The sequence below is a fragment of the Anabrus simplex genome, chromosome 14, assembly GCF_040414725.1.
Source record: "Anabrus simplex isolate iqAnaSimp1 chromosome 14, ASM4041472v1, whole genome shotgun sequence".
NCBI lineage: Eukaryota > Metazoa > Arthropoda > Insecta > Orthoptera > Tettigoniidae > Anabrus > Anabrus simplex.
Genome location: NC_090278.1, coordinates 91,188,326 through 91,205,405, shown reverse-complemented (window position 1 = coordinate 91,205,405; position 17,080 = coordinate 91,188,326).

Genomic DNA, 17,080 nt, shown 5'->3' with positions numbered 1-17,080 from the left:
GTTAAATTAACAGGCAGCAGCCTCCTGTTAAACCTCTTAACAGCTGATAAAATTTCAAAATAGTAGCGGCTAAAAGACGTAAGTTTGAAGCTTTACTGCTTTATGAAGACTATTTACAGTATAAACTGAATAAGGCAAAGGACGAACCATACTAGGAAAGAACAACATTTTAGAATTGTCAGAAGGAAGTTTTCTTCAAAGACATATAATTGCCAGAGCCATAACGAACAAGGTACTAGAAGAACTTGAAAATAGGTTAGAGTTTCCAACAGACTGAAACTTATCAGTGTCTCCAGTGCAGCAGTTGGTTATAATTCTCACAAGGAGAGGCCAGACCCTGCGTCCATCTGATTTCATTGAGTTTCAATGTACCTGTGAGGGGAACTCGACAGTAGCTTGTGTATAAGGTTTTAGGTCAATATGCTTTCATTTATGAAAAATTGCAGACAAATGTCATGACACAGGATCCACTTCATACCAGGTGGAGGTGATAGAACACTAAAGGCGAACACATTTTACTTAAAAATGTCAGGTCTGCAGCCTAATAAGTTCTGAATAATTCATGAATCCTTGATTCCGATGCAGCACATATATACTTGGAAAGTTACACCACAGCCAAGCAGAGCGGTGGTCAGGTGGTAATTCCTCAAAGTGCCTCATTAATTCACATCTTTTTTTAAAAACTGACCTTCATATATATACTGTATATAAAGAGCAACACTCGTCATTGTCCATTGCTGAAGTAGCTACCTGCATTTCTATTGGCCAACATAAAGTCGCATGTGACACCATTCCCGTCAGTCATAATAATTAGATTCTATTGCCAACCTGGGCTGAATAATCTGCTATCGCCCTCGGCCAAATAGAATGCCAATTATCGGCCTGGGACAATGTGTGTTATGGAAAAGCATGGAAAAAGGTTGTAATTCAGCTTTTCACCACTGGACTCTATAGAATGCACTGTAGTCACCCCACGTCAGTCTCAATTATGGTAAAGTATTACCATTCTAATTCAAATTTCCACCACTAGCCCATGGACTGATATCGCCCTAACCCTACTTTAACCAGTCCAGATGAATGGTGTTCACACAGGGGAAACTAGAGACCTAAAGCAGAGAGGTTTGCAGCCTTGTCGACCCCCCCGACCACGTCCTCCATAAGAAGTAAACAAAAGACAGTCACTCTGTGCGGAGTCAAGGCTCTAATATTGGAGGTCACAGACTGGAATTTTTGTAAAGATTGAGGAGGTAAAGTGTGTTAAAACTTTTGAGATCTTCCACAGTTGGAGGGGGGAATTGGGAGCAAGGGGATTTGGTAGGGGGCTACAGGTTCAGGATGGAGGGGGAGGGCGGACTTTACATTGCCGGGAGTACATAGCATGATTTCCGCCACAGATGTGATGGTGGGGTTGGGTTGTGGTTGGGGGTTGGGTTGTGTTCGGGTATTTGGAGATAAGAAGAGGCTCAGATCAGTGCCCACACTTATTAATTAATTCATTCATTTATTTAGCTTCCATACACTGTATAATTACATATTTTGAAATATGCCAACAGTATAGGAGTTGTTGAGTGATATCTTAATACTAACAATAATAAACATTTTGAACAAGAAGAAAAAGGAAAAAAGAAGAACACCAAATACCTCAATATTAGGACAGGCACATCCTAATTTAAAACAATAATAAACAGTATTAATAATCAATATTTACAAGACAGAATAAAATCTATGAGTGTGGTGGTAACAATGCATAAGTAATCGATGTGCCATAAACATATTTTTAAGGCTATATACTAGATATTAAGAACGTTTACAAGTTAATAAGTACTAGGATCATTACCAACACTTCATCATGTATTTTCTGTACTATAGAAGCAGCTACTCAGCAGGAGATTTTTTAAAGCTGTGGTAAATGAACTGAAAGGATTAACATCTTTAATCTTATTTGGAAGCTTATTATATAATCTGATTCCAAAAGAGTCTACATGTCTCTACTCTTGTGCACGATACATATTTCTTGTTCGTGTCTGGTAATTGTGATTGTCAAAATTCTTTCTGAAGTGATCAATTTTTTCTTTTTGCGTGTAGGATGCATTGCATGTTGTATATGCTTGGTACTGGGAGTATCCTTAGTTACGTCTCGATGTAATTCTGATAATTCATTTCTGTATTTGAAAAATAACATGAAGATTTGATTTGTAGCAGCCCCAGAGACCATAGCATAAGAGATGACTGAATGGAAATATCCAAAATATGCTATTCTAACATATTATTCACTACAACTATTAAACAAAATCCTTAAGGCAAAGCAAACAGAACTCAGAGACTTTCCTATTTTTTTTATATGACAATCCCATCTTAATTTTTCATCTATGTGGACACCTAAAAATGTTGTAGTCAACGTATTTTCAAATGCATTTGCATTTAATATAAGGCTTTGTTGTAAGCTGTGTTATGTACTTTGTGGTTTCAGCTTTGTCAGTAAATTGACAGGTACATTTTTGGATAAATAACAGGTAGTTTTTTAACATATCAGCATTATAGTTTTTCTGAAGTATATTCAGATATTGCATGGCTACAAGATATTAAATATGGACAATATACCCATGTACTGATTGAAGTTAGTTATATAGAGGTTATATTAAGATATCTGTATAGGGGTAATATTCCTTGAGTTTTTCATACATTTAACCAATTTACAGTTTTTTATAATAGGAGGCAATACATTATACTCCTTAAACATTGACGATTCTATGCCTTACACTCCATAATTTACTGAATTGGAGTGAGGGGGATATATCTTTAATGATCCTCTAGTTTCAAATCTATGAATTTCACCAAATTGGGAGAAGTTAACACCACAATGAGTTAATTTCATGTCTAACTTATACATAAAGACTGATGATGAAAATGCAATTTGCTTATGGAATGGCAGAATATTTGACTCTAAGAAACTTCATGTGGCAGTTTGAGGAAGGGGAATCCATACATGATTTTGATGGCCTTTTTTGTAGGATTTCCAAATTATTAACATAATCTTTCCTACATCTTCTCCAAATGAAGCTTATGTGTATTATATGTGAGTGTATCATTGCATAATATATACACTTAAATTCTTGGTGAGAGAAATTACTGTATCTTGATCTGTACATTATTCTTATCAAAGGGGTAATTTTGCTGATTACATAATCAGTATGATTTTTCCAGTAAAGTGTTGAGTCTAATACTATACCAAGATACATAGCTGAGTTAATTCTCTCTTTTACTTGGTCCTGTAGGTTAACAGTGTTAGCCACTGTGATATTAAGGGCTGTTTTATGAAAGATTAAGTATTTTTTGTTTTAGTCACATTTATGACATTTTTTGAGATAAGGCCAGCCTGACAACTTGTTCAAATTACAATTTATATCTATCATAGTTTGTGTTGTGCTTAGTCTTTTATAAGTTATTAAGATATTGTGGGCAAATAATTTACATTTCCCTTTAGTGTTATAGATTGTATGTCATGAATGTAAATCCAAAATAGAATAGGACCTGCTACGGAGCCCTGTGGTACTCCCATCTAAGTTTGTTGCTTAGATCTTTTAGTATCATTAATCATCACATATTGTGTTCCTTTTGATAAATCATTTTTGAACCATTTATTTGCTAAACCCATAATTCCTGCTATTTTTTAACCTGTACAGCTAAAAAAAAGTAGCTGATAGCTAAATCAAAGTTTTGTAGCAAATGACTTTTCCAGATAGCCAGAATTAGCTATAAAATGGCAAAATTGGAAACACTGCACGTACATGCCAGAACAACGCAATGCTTCACTCACACTGACTGCAAAGATTGTGTGTCTATGACTGCACTCTTACGGCGACTTGAAGAGATATTGGTATTCGCGCCTCCCTGTGTTAAACTAGTGGCATAGAGCAGGCAATGTAAGAGAATTGAGAAGGCGGTGACTACACCGCATTATTGTAACCAGTTCAAGCATAATCCGCGAGATAGCAGCACATTCGTATGTCAGGAATGATCCTACTTGCTGAAGACCTTGGTGTAAAAATCAAACTGCTTTTATAGAAGTAGAAATTCCTCCACCATTAAGCCTTATCTTAACATTGCCATCTCTTTCAAACTTGTGCCAAATTCTGAAAGAAGGCAATGTGCAAGGAGAAACTTAACACTTCAAAGCCGGATATTGAACTGAACAGTGGGGATGGCTTTGAACTGTATATTTTTCAAACTATGCTGGATCATTTAGTAATTTCTGATAGAATCATTAAAGGTGTTTCAAGAATATCAATGTTTCATTTTTGTGGCGTACATTTTGTTAAGAGATGTTTCTTGTAAAATTAGATTTTTTTCTTTTTTTTTAAGTTACTCATAGATGGTATACACACGGTGTTGCACTTATAACTTGAAGTACATAATAACAATGTCGTTGGATGCAGAATGGGTCTTGACCCACAAGTGGCTATGGGTGGCCCGTGGTCCAAGAGATCTGCACTCTGACCGGCCAACTGAACAGGGGAGTTGTGGTCACGGCTCTACCGTGGCTCTACGCCTCTGCATTCGGAAGACGGGACAGGGCACGACCTCATGGCTGGCCCCATTCGTCGGTTGTCTGAGAGTGGTTTTCTATTCTCCTGCACTAAGGCGAATGCTGGGAGAGTTCCTAGTATATGCCATGGCCACCAACCCCCTCACTTCCTGCGTTCATCTCCTTCACTGTAACAAATGTCCCAGCCTGAGAGACTATCGTATTCACAAAGATGCACACACAAGATCTGTCAATAGTGTACACTGTATTATTTACAAATTATATACACATTAATAGTTACACATCATATGAACCACCATCTTGTACTCAATTGATTATGGAACACTTGACAAGATCACGTGTGGTACCAACACAACATAACCACTTCAACAGTAAAACCACAAGATGAATTCACATACTTAACTCGACTAACGACTCGCATCACAACTCGACTCAACCACCCAAAACTGTCCTTTTATATACCTTGCCTGGCCAGGCTTCCAGAAAAGTATGACACAACATGCTTTCTTGAATCTTCTCGAGTCTCCAATAACCTATATACAAATGAATAGAACGTTCTTTAAAACTCTAGTGACAACAGGTCAAAGGTGCATTGTTCTAGACTCTTACTCTGTGTTACACAACATGACATTGGATTTGTACATAATATTTACAGGTAGTAATAAATTATTTACGTGTTCTTACATTAAATAAAGTCATATCAATGAACATACAGCAGAAGTATCGTGACATAACCTCACATGTTCTGTTACACAAGACAGATCATACAACACACAAATAATAAATGATACGACCACAATTTATACCAAATAAAGTCCATACTGACAACCTGTCATATATAACTATAGATAATAATAATAATAATAATAATAATAATAATAATAATAATAATAATAATAATAATAATAATAATAATAATAATAATAATAATAATAACAGCACCTACTAAATAAGCTCGATATTTTCACTATTTACCCATGGGTTTAGAGAATTGCTTCCAAGTTATACTAGTCCATTGCACACTTGCATCAATGCAGAGTAGGTCTCAACCCATAAGTGGCCATGGGTGGCCCATGGTCCAACAGCTCTGCACTCTGACCGGCCAACTGAGCAGGAGAGTAGTAGCCACAGTTCTACCATGGCTCTACACCTCTACATTCGGGAGATGGGACAGGGCAGGACTTCATGCTGACCCAACCGTCGGTTGTCCTGAAAATGGCTTTTTGTGGTTTTCCATTCTCCTACACTAAGGTGAATGCTTGGAGAGTTCCTAATATAGGGCACGGCTGCCAACCCGCCACCTTGTCTGTGCATCTCCTTCACCTTGACAAATCTCTTGGCCTGAGAGGCAGTGTTACATTTTAGTAGTAGTAATAACAAATATGTAAAATTCAACAACACCAAGCCCGTAGCATATTTTGAAAAAAAAGTCTTGTATGTAGCTAGGTTCATATGCCGAAAATAACCAAACAAACAGAAAGAGAAATAGTACATTGTAATAAATTTATATACAATAAATAAAACCCCTCCATGGAAAAAAATAAGTAAAATCCACAAACACTTACACCTCCCCCACCCATCTCCCTCTATGCACACATCTTCGCCCACCAGCCCGCATCTCCTGGCCAGAGAAAGGGCATAATCCTTTAAGTGGACTGCCTCACCCCTCAGGGCGAGGAATGAAAACTGTTCAAGAAAAAGAATAAAAAGAAGAATAAGAAGAAAAGCTTGCATTATGTTTACACTATTTTCTATCGATATTGAATGCTAAATACAATTCTTGGAATGCCCTTGCTGTTTCAGCTGTGCATGCAAAAAAAGTGCAGTCTAATGGATTACTTAACACTTCACCATAGTGTATCATAGAGATGGGTGAACTCGTTCTTTTGGTGGAACAGTTCTGGTTCTTGTTCTTGTTCCAGAAAAATACTATGTTCTGAACACCAGTTCCAGAATAACAGTCTAAGGTTTAGGCAGTGGGAAATTAGAAAATACCAACTTATCTCATATATGCTCATTTGAAAATTATTTTCTCACTGTTAGTTTGATGCTTCAATCTTAATGTCTCTAGAAAATGCTAAAACATGGTTTTATCACAACAAATAAGGGATTAATGAACCCTAAAAAAGATAAACCTTAATTAAATTAATTTTTATGTTTAATCTGTTGTTAAATGTTTTATTTTTCAGGTATTTTATAAATTTTATTTAATTATAAAGTGGTTTCGACAGGCAGAACAACCTGACAATTATAGATTAACTAAGGATTTTATCTGGTGAAAGAAGGCAGGTTTTATTTATTTCAATGCCTTTGTTTTTCCTCCCCAAAGTTACCGGCAAAATGTTATGAAAATGTTATGTTCTTTAAGCTTTACATTCTCTGGAACACAGTTGAATGGAAGGGGTGGCGAAGCGCCACCTTTCTCTTCTTGTTATTATTTTTGGAGAGGGTGGCCCCACCGTCGGCTCTCCTGGGAATCGTTTTCCGTGGTTTTCCATTCTCCTTCACTAAGGCGAATGCCGTGACCGTTCCCAGTATAGGCCACGGCCGCCAACCCCCTCACCTTCTCCGAACATATCCGTGTGCTCAACGACGGCGTTACCGTCAAAATGTTTAAGAAGTAGTGTCATTTTTTTTTGGAGGAATGATTATTTATGATGATGATGATTAATGGTGATTGTTGCTTAAAGGGGCCCAACAGTTAGGTCATCGACCCCTAGTGGTACGAAGTGTAACGAAATGAAACGAATGATGATGGAAAAATGAATCCAAAACAATCAGTGGATCCAATTCACAATGCCTCGTATTCTGAGATGATGCTTGTTGTCCAAATTCCAGGATACCGGCCCCTCATAATTGTATTAATTACTGCTAAAGCAGAACCGTGCTATTCCTCATATAAGGGTACTGCTCACAAGCAACGTAGACCCATGGTGTTCCTCACATACAGGTACTAATCATAGGCAATGAAGACCCACAGGTAACACAGGACCAAAAATTCTTACTATGAAATATCAACTAATCTAAAATAAATCCTAAATTTGGCCTTTATTCAAAATTTTTGAGTTTTCAGGTAGTTTCAAAATCTTTACTAATTTTTATCAACTACATTTATTCTAATCAATTTTAAAAATATCCTAAAATTTCCAAAATTTGATGTTAACCAAAATTGCAGAAATGTGCACTTTTCGAAAATTTATTCGCAATAAGGTTTGTCCTCCTTTTTAATCTACCATTTTAAAACAAATAATCGTTCTGCAACATTACTTACTATTTGTACTTAAAAAGTTTTAGGGGGGAGACCCAGCTTAACAAAGGAAAAAAATAGGTTAATATTCATTCGATTGTTAAATATGCTACAATTGTTTTTGACAATTGCTGCACATATTCCAGTGTTGGCATGCTTCCTGGCAACCAGAAGCAACTTCAATAATGTCAAAATTTTAATAATTTTAATATTTTAAAATAAAATATTCAAACTTTCCCGCCTTTTTAACAGTATATTACTATTTCCCTTATAAATTCCAAGTTTATAAGAATTTTCGTACTTTTCCCTTTTTAAAGTGTGTATCAAAACTCCAGCTACAAAATGAACCTCAATCATTAACATAGACCGTGATTTGGATTTTTTGTCGCGTTTTTATTCCGAGCCCCAGAAAATATTAATAGCTTTTTAAATAAAAATGTTATATAAAATCGAATTTAAATTCTATTGATCTGAATGAGGTACAGATTGTAGTACAACACTATGGGAGGAAACTGAAAAAATCATAATTATCCGTGAATCAGTAAGAGAGTTATGAAGGAAACCGTGATATATTGTTAAAAAGGCGGGAAATATTGAACATTTTATTTTTAAATGTTACAATTAGAATTTTGACATTATTGAATTTGCTTCTGATTGCTCTTAAGCATGCCAATCCTGGGTTATGTGCAGCATTTGTCAACAACGTTTGTAGCATATATAACAATCAAATCAATATTGGCCTATTTTCCCCGTGTTGAGCTAGGTCTCCCCCCTTTTAACAATGAAGTGCCTGATAAAAAGGATTACTGTGATAGAGTAAACCATGTCATTATTTACCTTCATTATATCTAATAGATTTAAACTACTCCCTAAAGTATCAAAAACTTGCGTGCTTCATACACCTAGATACACCAATAACCTTTATAAAAATGTAAGCTAAATATAAGCTAATCACAGGCCATATACAGTATACTCATGGTGTTGCTCACATACAGGTACTAATCATAGGCAATGTAGACACACGGTGTATCACACACTATGGTACTACTCATAGGTAACGCAGACGCGTTCTGAATACGGGGGATCCAAGGGAATTCAGCGCGGTGCACGGCAGCTCCGCCCGCACAGACGGCAGTCCGTGATTTCACACGATGGTACTAATCACAAGTAACATAATGGTTCCAATTCGATCATCTCTTGGTCGCCCGTTTTAGTCGCCTCTTACGACAGGCAGGAGATACCGTGGGTGTATTCTTCGTTTGCACCCCTCACCTACAGGGGGTAATTTATCTAAGAGTCATTTGAACCCCATAAATTTGGAATACTTTAAAACCCAATGTTATTTAACATCTAGGACGTAGATGCAACCAGTCTGTGAAAGTTTGACTTCGTACGTCGAAGAGTAATGGAGGGATGAATGGTTTTGCTTAGGTGTAGAATGTTTTAAAACGATTTATTATTTAGGACTAAAATCTAGGAAACAGAAGACCAACCTTCATGGAAAATTATTTCCTACATGAAACCGTTTTGGAAAAAATGAATATTGTGATTTTCAGAGTCAATCCCCCATTTAAACTCGTTAGGGGAGAAACATTTTGAATAGAAGCTGAGTAGCACACATGGCTAAGGCGCTAGTTTTCTGAGCTGATGTTAGCAGGTTCAATCCTGGCTCAGTCCGGTGGTATCTGAAGGTGCCGGCTCCGTGTCGGTTGATTCTCTGGCACGTAATAGAACTCCCGCGGAACTAAATACCGGCACCTCGGCGTCTCCAAAAGCTGTAAAAATTGTTAACCGGCCGTAAAACCATCATTATTATTATTATTATTGTATTAATAATAACACATTTTTGAAGTATATCATATTTAACACCTAGGACATTAACTTCAGTGCCACTGAAATCTAAATACTACTATCATTACGTAGATGACACATTTTCGATCTGGCTACGTGGAAGAGAAGTATTAAATATATTTTTGAAGCATCTAAATTCTATTAACAGGAGGATGAAGTTCGCAATGGAAATATAAAGTGATGGTAAACTGCCCCTCCTTGATGGCATGGTGTACAAGAAGAACAATGGTGCACTAGGCTGTGCAATGTGCAAGAAACCTACACATTCTGAATGATACCTTCATTAGTCCTCACATCACCACCCCTAACAAAAAGCAGCTCGAGAGGGTGAATAACGTTGCAGACGGTGATAACTGACAGCATCCCTGAAGAAAAACGGCTATACACCAGGAGATATAGCACGAGCTGTAAAGATTAAGGAGCCTAACAGGGAGAGTACAAACCAGGACTACAGAAAAAAGTTTTCCTTCGTTACGTGGCAGGTATAACTGACAGAATAAGGCGCATTCTTAGGAAGTACAATCTAAGTCCAGATTTTGACCACAGACCGAAAGGTAAAATCTCAGTTTCGACCAGACCTCTTGAAACACCGGGCGTCTATATTGGCATGGCAAAAAGGCTCGTTAGCACCAGGGTGAAAGAACACATCAGGTCAGTCAGGAATGTGACTCTTTCATCTTTCACAGGAAATCCTGTAAGCCAGTCTGCCATAGCAGAACATTTCTACAGCACTCTCCATGAAATCCTCTTTGATCAGGCGAAGTTCATCGCATCTGTAAAAGACTTCTATGCTTCACTTGTGAGGGAAGCCATAGAGATAGAACTGCGCCCAAATAACTAACAAGGAAGACGGCTTCATGTTGTCAAATACATAGAGACCTGTACTCTAGGAATACATACGTAACACAGCGCGACGATCCCTGAGTCCAGTTAGTAGAGAGGGGGCCGTGGATAATGTGATCGTGACTTCTACGTTCTTTGAAACATTTCTATGCTTACTGTCAACAGCAGACCTTCACGTGCTTTGCCCTGATGAAAGCCAATCAAACTTGGTTTGAAAGCTCGGCTTTTTGTTAAAGACTTGTAAATGCAGATAAGTGGCTTTAACCCAGAAATAATATTTACAGAATGGATAAGACACCTTCTTATGTCTTATGGCTGGGGGTTTGTGTAACGTAACGCGACAAAGTGTAACCATAGCAACCATGCAGGCAGTGATGTAAAGTATTGTTACCTAGCAACCGTTCAGGCTATGTCTTATGGCTGGTTGCCATGTGAAATTAGCAGGCGTTGAAGGATGGCCATGACCGGGAGACATATTTCTATTCATTCTATTTTCGCAAATGGAAAAGTGGTTTCCTTTTTAAACGTAGACTTACGCCCGTTCCTCGACAACAGTCACATGCAAGGAAAAATGTAAAGACACTTTCAATGTTTGGGCAGAACGCGTATATCGCAGAGAGTATTTAACTTAAGGTTATGTTAAATGTCTCAATTGGCAGATAGAAGAGGAGGATACATGTTGCAAGAAAAATATAGTTTTCATGAAATAGCGCTTCAAAATTTGGCAAAATTTGTGCTAAGTATGTGACGTCACGCACGCATACTCTGTTGTACGACGGCGCTGTGTTGAATCACGCCACAGCTGGAGGTTAGCTGTCGTTGTGAATACATCGCGGTCATTTGTATAGAATAACACATTTAAAAATGGAAAAGAAAGATTTGAATAGGATTCGGCAATAACGTGCAAAAGAGGGAGTTGAAACGAGAAAAGTGAATGATAAAAGAAGTAAGTCTACGAAACAGTCAAAACCCTGAGGCCGTTACAACAACGACAGCCTACCGCCATTTTTTAAAATTAATAATATAGATAGAGCATTCTGAGTCCCCGCACTTCAGCCGTTATGGGAAGTTCGGTTTCAGTGTAGCGAAAAAAATTTTGTCTCCTAACAGAGGTCTTCAACCAATCATCAATCACCGCTGATCTGCATTTAGGCTGGTCACCCAGGTGGCAGATTCCCTATCTACTTTTTAGCTAGTATTTTCTTAAATAATTGCAAAGATATTGCAAATTTATTGAACATCTCCGTTGGTAAATTATTCCAATACCTAACTCCTCTTCCTATAAACTAATATTTGCCCCAATTTGTCCTCTTGAGTATCTTCATATTGTGATCTTTCCTACTTTTAAAGACGCCACTCAAACGTATTCGTCTGTTAATGTCATTCCACTCCATCTCTCCGCTGACAGCTTGGAACATAACCACTTTGTCGAGAAGCTCGTTTCCTTTCCCCCCGAAGTCTTCCCAGCAACATATTTTGTAACGCTACTCTTTTGTCGGAAATCACCCAGAAGGAAGTGAGCTGATTGTCTTTGGATTTTTCCTCTTATGGAATCAAGTAATCCCGGTGAGGGTTCCATACACTGGAACCATACTCTAGTTGGGGTCTTACCAGAGACTTATATGCCCTCTCCTTTACATCCTTACTACAACCCCTAAATACCCTTATAACCATGTGCAGAGATCTGAACCCTTTATTTACAATCATATTTATGTGATTACCCCAATGAAGATCTTTCCTTATATTGACACCTAGGTACTTACAATGATCCCCAAAAGGAACTTTCACCCCATCAACGCAGCAATTAAAACTGAGAGGACTTTTCCTGTTAGTGAAACTCACAGCCTGACTTTTAACCCGGTTTATCATCAAACCATTGTCTGCTGGCCATCTCACAACATTGTCGAGGTCTTTTGGCAGTTGCTCACAATCTTGTAACTTACTTAATACTCTATACAGAATAACATCATCCGCAAAAAGCCTTCTCTGATTACAGCTCATTAATCATATCATTTATTTATATATATGAGAAAACGTAAAGGTCCGATAATACTGCCTTGAGGAATTCCCCTCTTAATGCTTACGGGATCAGATAAAGCTTCACTTACTCTAATTTTCAGAGTTCTATTTTCTTGAAATATAGTAACCTATTCAGTCACTCTTTTTTCTAGTCCAATTTCACTTCTTTTGCCAGTAGTCTCCCATGATCTACCCTGTCAAATGTCTTGGATCGGACAGTCGGGACACGGCTCATTTGATCTTCCGAATCTAGGGTACCTGTTATATCTGAGGTGTAGGTTTAGCGAGACAGAGGTGTTACAGCGGAGAAGCAATCTGGCTGGGGGAAGGAAATAAAATACATCTCCAAGAATACCTACAAGCTCCGATAATTAATAGTATGTGTAACGGTTACCGTTCTTCTAATACCACCGGACTAATTCGGCACCTTTGGCTCAGCAAGCCACTGTTATACTCTCAAAGTTACTTCTATTTAATTTTTTATTCAATTTCAATTCAACTTGATAGACTTATTTCCTCCGTTTTCCTTCAGCCCTTCCCATATCTGCAGTCTTAATATTTCTCTCCATTTTTTTTTTTTTTTTTTTTTTTTGTGGAAAGAGACCATTGATCTCTTAGTTTATGCTGCTTAAAGGAACATTCCCCGCGACACTTATTTACGACGCAGTGATATTTTAAAAGTTGGCAGCATTAATAGTCAGCTGGAACAGTAGGCTATGCGCTGGAGATGGACCGTAGAAGTACTCCATCGTAAGAGCTTGTTGAATGAGTGTATATTAATAACCAGTAGATATTTATAGTGGAGATGCGAGGAATCAGTTGGAAGAACATCAGAGGTCAAGGGCAGAGCACATTTAAAGCCCGCCGTAGACATTCTAATGGTATGGAGTTTCAAATGGGAATCCTTGGCTAAATTCCTCAATGGCAGTAGAGGTAACTCACTGCACTTCAGTAATAATAATAATAATAATAATAATAATAATAATAATAATAATAATAATAATAATAATAATAATGATGATGCTTGTAGTTTAAAGGGGCCTAACATCGAGGTCATCGGCCCCCAATGGTACGAAATGAGACGAAATGGAATGACAAATTAAAAGTCCAAAATCCTCCATTGACCAGAATTCAAAACGCAAGGACGAAGAATGAATGGATGGATATGAATACTATTATTTCACGTCAGTTTATGTGAATGCGAGACATTGCGGGTCGGTTCCACTGATTGTTTTAAATTCACTGAGCTCGATAGCTGCAGTCGCTTAAGTGCGGCCAGTATCCAGTATTCGGGAGATAGTAGGTTCGAACCCCACTGTCGCCAGCCCTGAAAATGGTTTTCCGTGCTTTCCCATTTTCACGCCAGGCAAATGCTGGGGCTGTACCTTAATTAAGGCCACGGCCGCTTCCTTCCCACTCCTAGCCCTTTCCTATCCTTCTGTTGATCAAAACCTCCGATGTGTTAGTGGGAAATTATTATTATTATTATTATTATTATTATTATTATTATTATTATTATTATTATTATTATTATTATTATTATTATTGTTTCGTTTCACTCTCTTTGGGGTACGTTGAACCAATTATTTCTCTGTGTGTTGTTCTCTTCTTAGTGCTCAGTATTCCTTCATTTGTTCTGATCTTCGGTTCTCCTCCTTTTCCGAGATAATAGGTTTGGCCTTTAATGTAGATTTGTCTTGGAACCTTATATTTTCGTCTTTAGTTATTACTTCAGCTGTTCGATCGAAAAGTGGTTTTTCTGTAATTTTTAATTCTACTAGGTCTTTTTCAGTGTCTTTAAACCAGTTGGGTTAGGTTTGGTTAATCTATTAGAGTTCATTCTGAGAACATAACCGTAAATATTTATCCTCCTTTTTCGCATAATATCTGAGTGTTTTTCACTTTTCTTGTAGAATGTTTCATTCTTGATGTATAAGTTATTAGTGAATCGAGTAGCAAATATAGTCTACCTTCACAACGGTTATGCTATGGGTTTTGCATAAACATTAGGGGTACGGCCCATTAGAACTTCTATAATTTATGCTACTCTTGCTACATTATGGAAGAGCGGGTGGCCGACACTTCCTACTAACCAAATTAGTTTGCAATCTAACCTGTTACTGCATAAAAATCTGGGCTTCAAAATTATCCTAAAATGTAGGTCCCATGATCTTTCTTAAAATGTTTTTCTTTTAGCTCGAGTTTTTTCGTCTCATCTTTGAAATTAATGTTCAGTGTTTCTGCTGCGTGAAGTGCTTCTGGTTTAATCACTGTTTTATAATGATTGAATTTGGACCCCTATGAGAGCGATTTCTTATTGTATTAGTCGGAAGGCCAATAATAATAATAATAATAATAATAATAATAATAATAATAATAATAATAATAATAATAATAATAATAATAATAAAATAAATATTATTATTGTTGTTGTTGTTGTTGTGGTGGTAGTAGTAGTAGTAGTAGTGGTGGATTTTGCCTTGTTTTACTGCGAATGCCCTTCCTGACGCCAATCCTATGTGGATGGAGGTAATCACTATTGCGTGCATCTGTAGTGGTTGGCAGTGTGTTTTGTCTGAATATGAAGAGGAAAGTGTTGCGACGAACACAAACACTCTAGGGACACCAAGACCTTGAAGTCGGTGTGGGGGCTTGTTTATCCGGAGGGCTATGCCAGCTCAGGGTTACCCATGCTGGATTGGCCTCTGTGTAGGGCCAGACTAACAAGGTGTCCCCCGAGTTGCCCCTGCGGGTGGAAGGCGGTAAAATAACATTCACTATATCCCCTGCTTGTCGTTAGAGGCCACTAAAAGGTGCACCAGGGGCCCTCAATTTGGGAGCGTGCGTTGGCGACCACGGGACCCTCAGATGAGTCCTGGCAATGCTTCCTCTTACTTGTGCCAGGCTCCTCACTTTCACCCATCCTGTCCGACCTCCCTTGGTCAATTCTTGTTTTTTTTCGACCCCGACGGTATTAGAGCACTCGAGGTCTATTGAGTCTTTCATTTTCACGCTCTTCGTGGCCCATGTCTTTCTTTGGCCGATACCTTAATTTTTCTAAGTGTCGGATACCTTCCATTTCTTCTCAGTGATTAATCTTAATAGAGGATTTTGGCTAGTTATACTTCCTCTTAAAACAACACCACCACTACTGCCCGAGCCAGAATAATTAATCAGACGCGATTAAAATACCCGAGTCTGTCAGGAATCGAACGCGGAACCCTCTGAACCGAAAGCTTCAGCGTTGACAATTATTGAGCTAAGGAGTCGGATTATTATTATTATTACTATAATTGTTATTATTGTATTATTATTCTTATTTTGCCTTTGCTGGCGAGGTGTAGTGTTTACAGTACACTATGTCTTCTGGTATGGGCTAGAAAATTTTTGTTACTTTCGTAGATCTGTCTGTCTTATCCTTGGCTTTGACAATATGAAAGTGACTGAGCTATGAGTGATGCTAGTAATATCATTCCTTCTGCAGCCAGTCCCTGCTACGAACTGTGTGAAAATATCGCTCATAGGGTCGGTTGGTGCATGCATTTCAGTGGGCTTGGTAGACTGATATGTAATAGCAACTTCTGGCTCGGCGAGAAAAGCAACGGGAAGCTGCCTTATTCATTCCCCTAGTACGCCTCTTCAATGACACCTAGGCTATATATGACAGTTGTTGGTGAAGCTGTGGAGGATCAAACGAGCCTTCGGGCTGAAAACCCAACATACACATTATTATTATTATTATTATTATTATTATTATTATTATTATTATTATTATTATTATTATTATTATTATCATTATTATTATTTGCTTTACGTCGCACCGACACTGATAGCTCTTAGCGTGAGAATGGGATAGGAAAGGGATAGGAGTAGGAAGGAAGCGACCGTGTACTTAAGGTACAGCCCATTTGCCTGGTGTGAAAATGGAAAACAACGGGAAACCATCTTCAGGGCTGCCTACAGTGGGGGTTCGAACCCACTCTCTGCCGGATGGATGCTCGCAGCTGTGCGCTCCTAACCGTGCGGCCAACTCGCCCGATATTATTATTATTATTATTATTATTATTATTATTATTATTATTGAAATTTTCAGAACTCTTCCATTTCTTACTCTGATGATTGTCAAGAAATGTAGATTCCCTTAAAATAATAATCACCACCGCATTTACTAACATGTTGGAGAGTCCTTTCTCGGGGTATAATTTCCACACTGTGACATCTGTACTGTAATATCTACAGAACTTTAAGTGGAGTTAGCTTAAATGAATGTTGTGTAAAGAGAAGATAAAGGGAAGGAAATATTAGAAAGAATGAGTGATAAACGATGAGATGGAATGGAGGAGGCGATGCGTGCAGTAATGAGCAGCTTGGCGCGGCGCGGCGCGGCGCGGTGCGTCGCGGATCGGATCGGATGGTCCAGTGAATGAGCCATGTTGGGGGACTGATATCGACCGTGGTGCTAGGCGCACGCGCGTGAGCTGTCCTCGACCGGTGCTGCACTCTGTCCCGGGTCTAGCTGTCAAGTCTGCCACTGCTGCAGTAAGCCTCCCTGCTCCTTTGTAGCCAAGATGGCG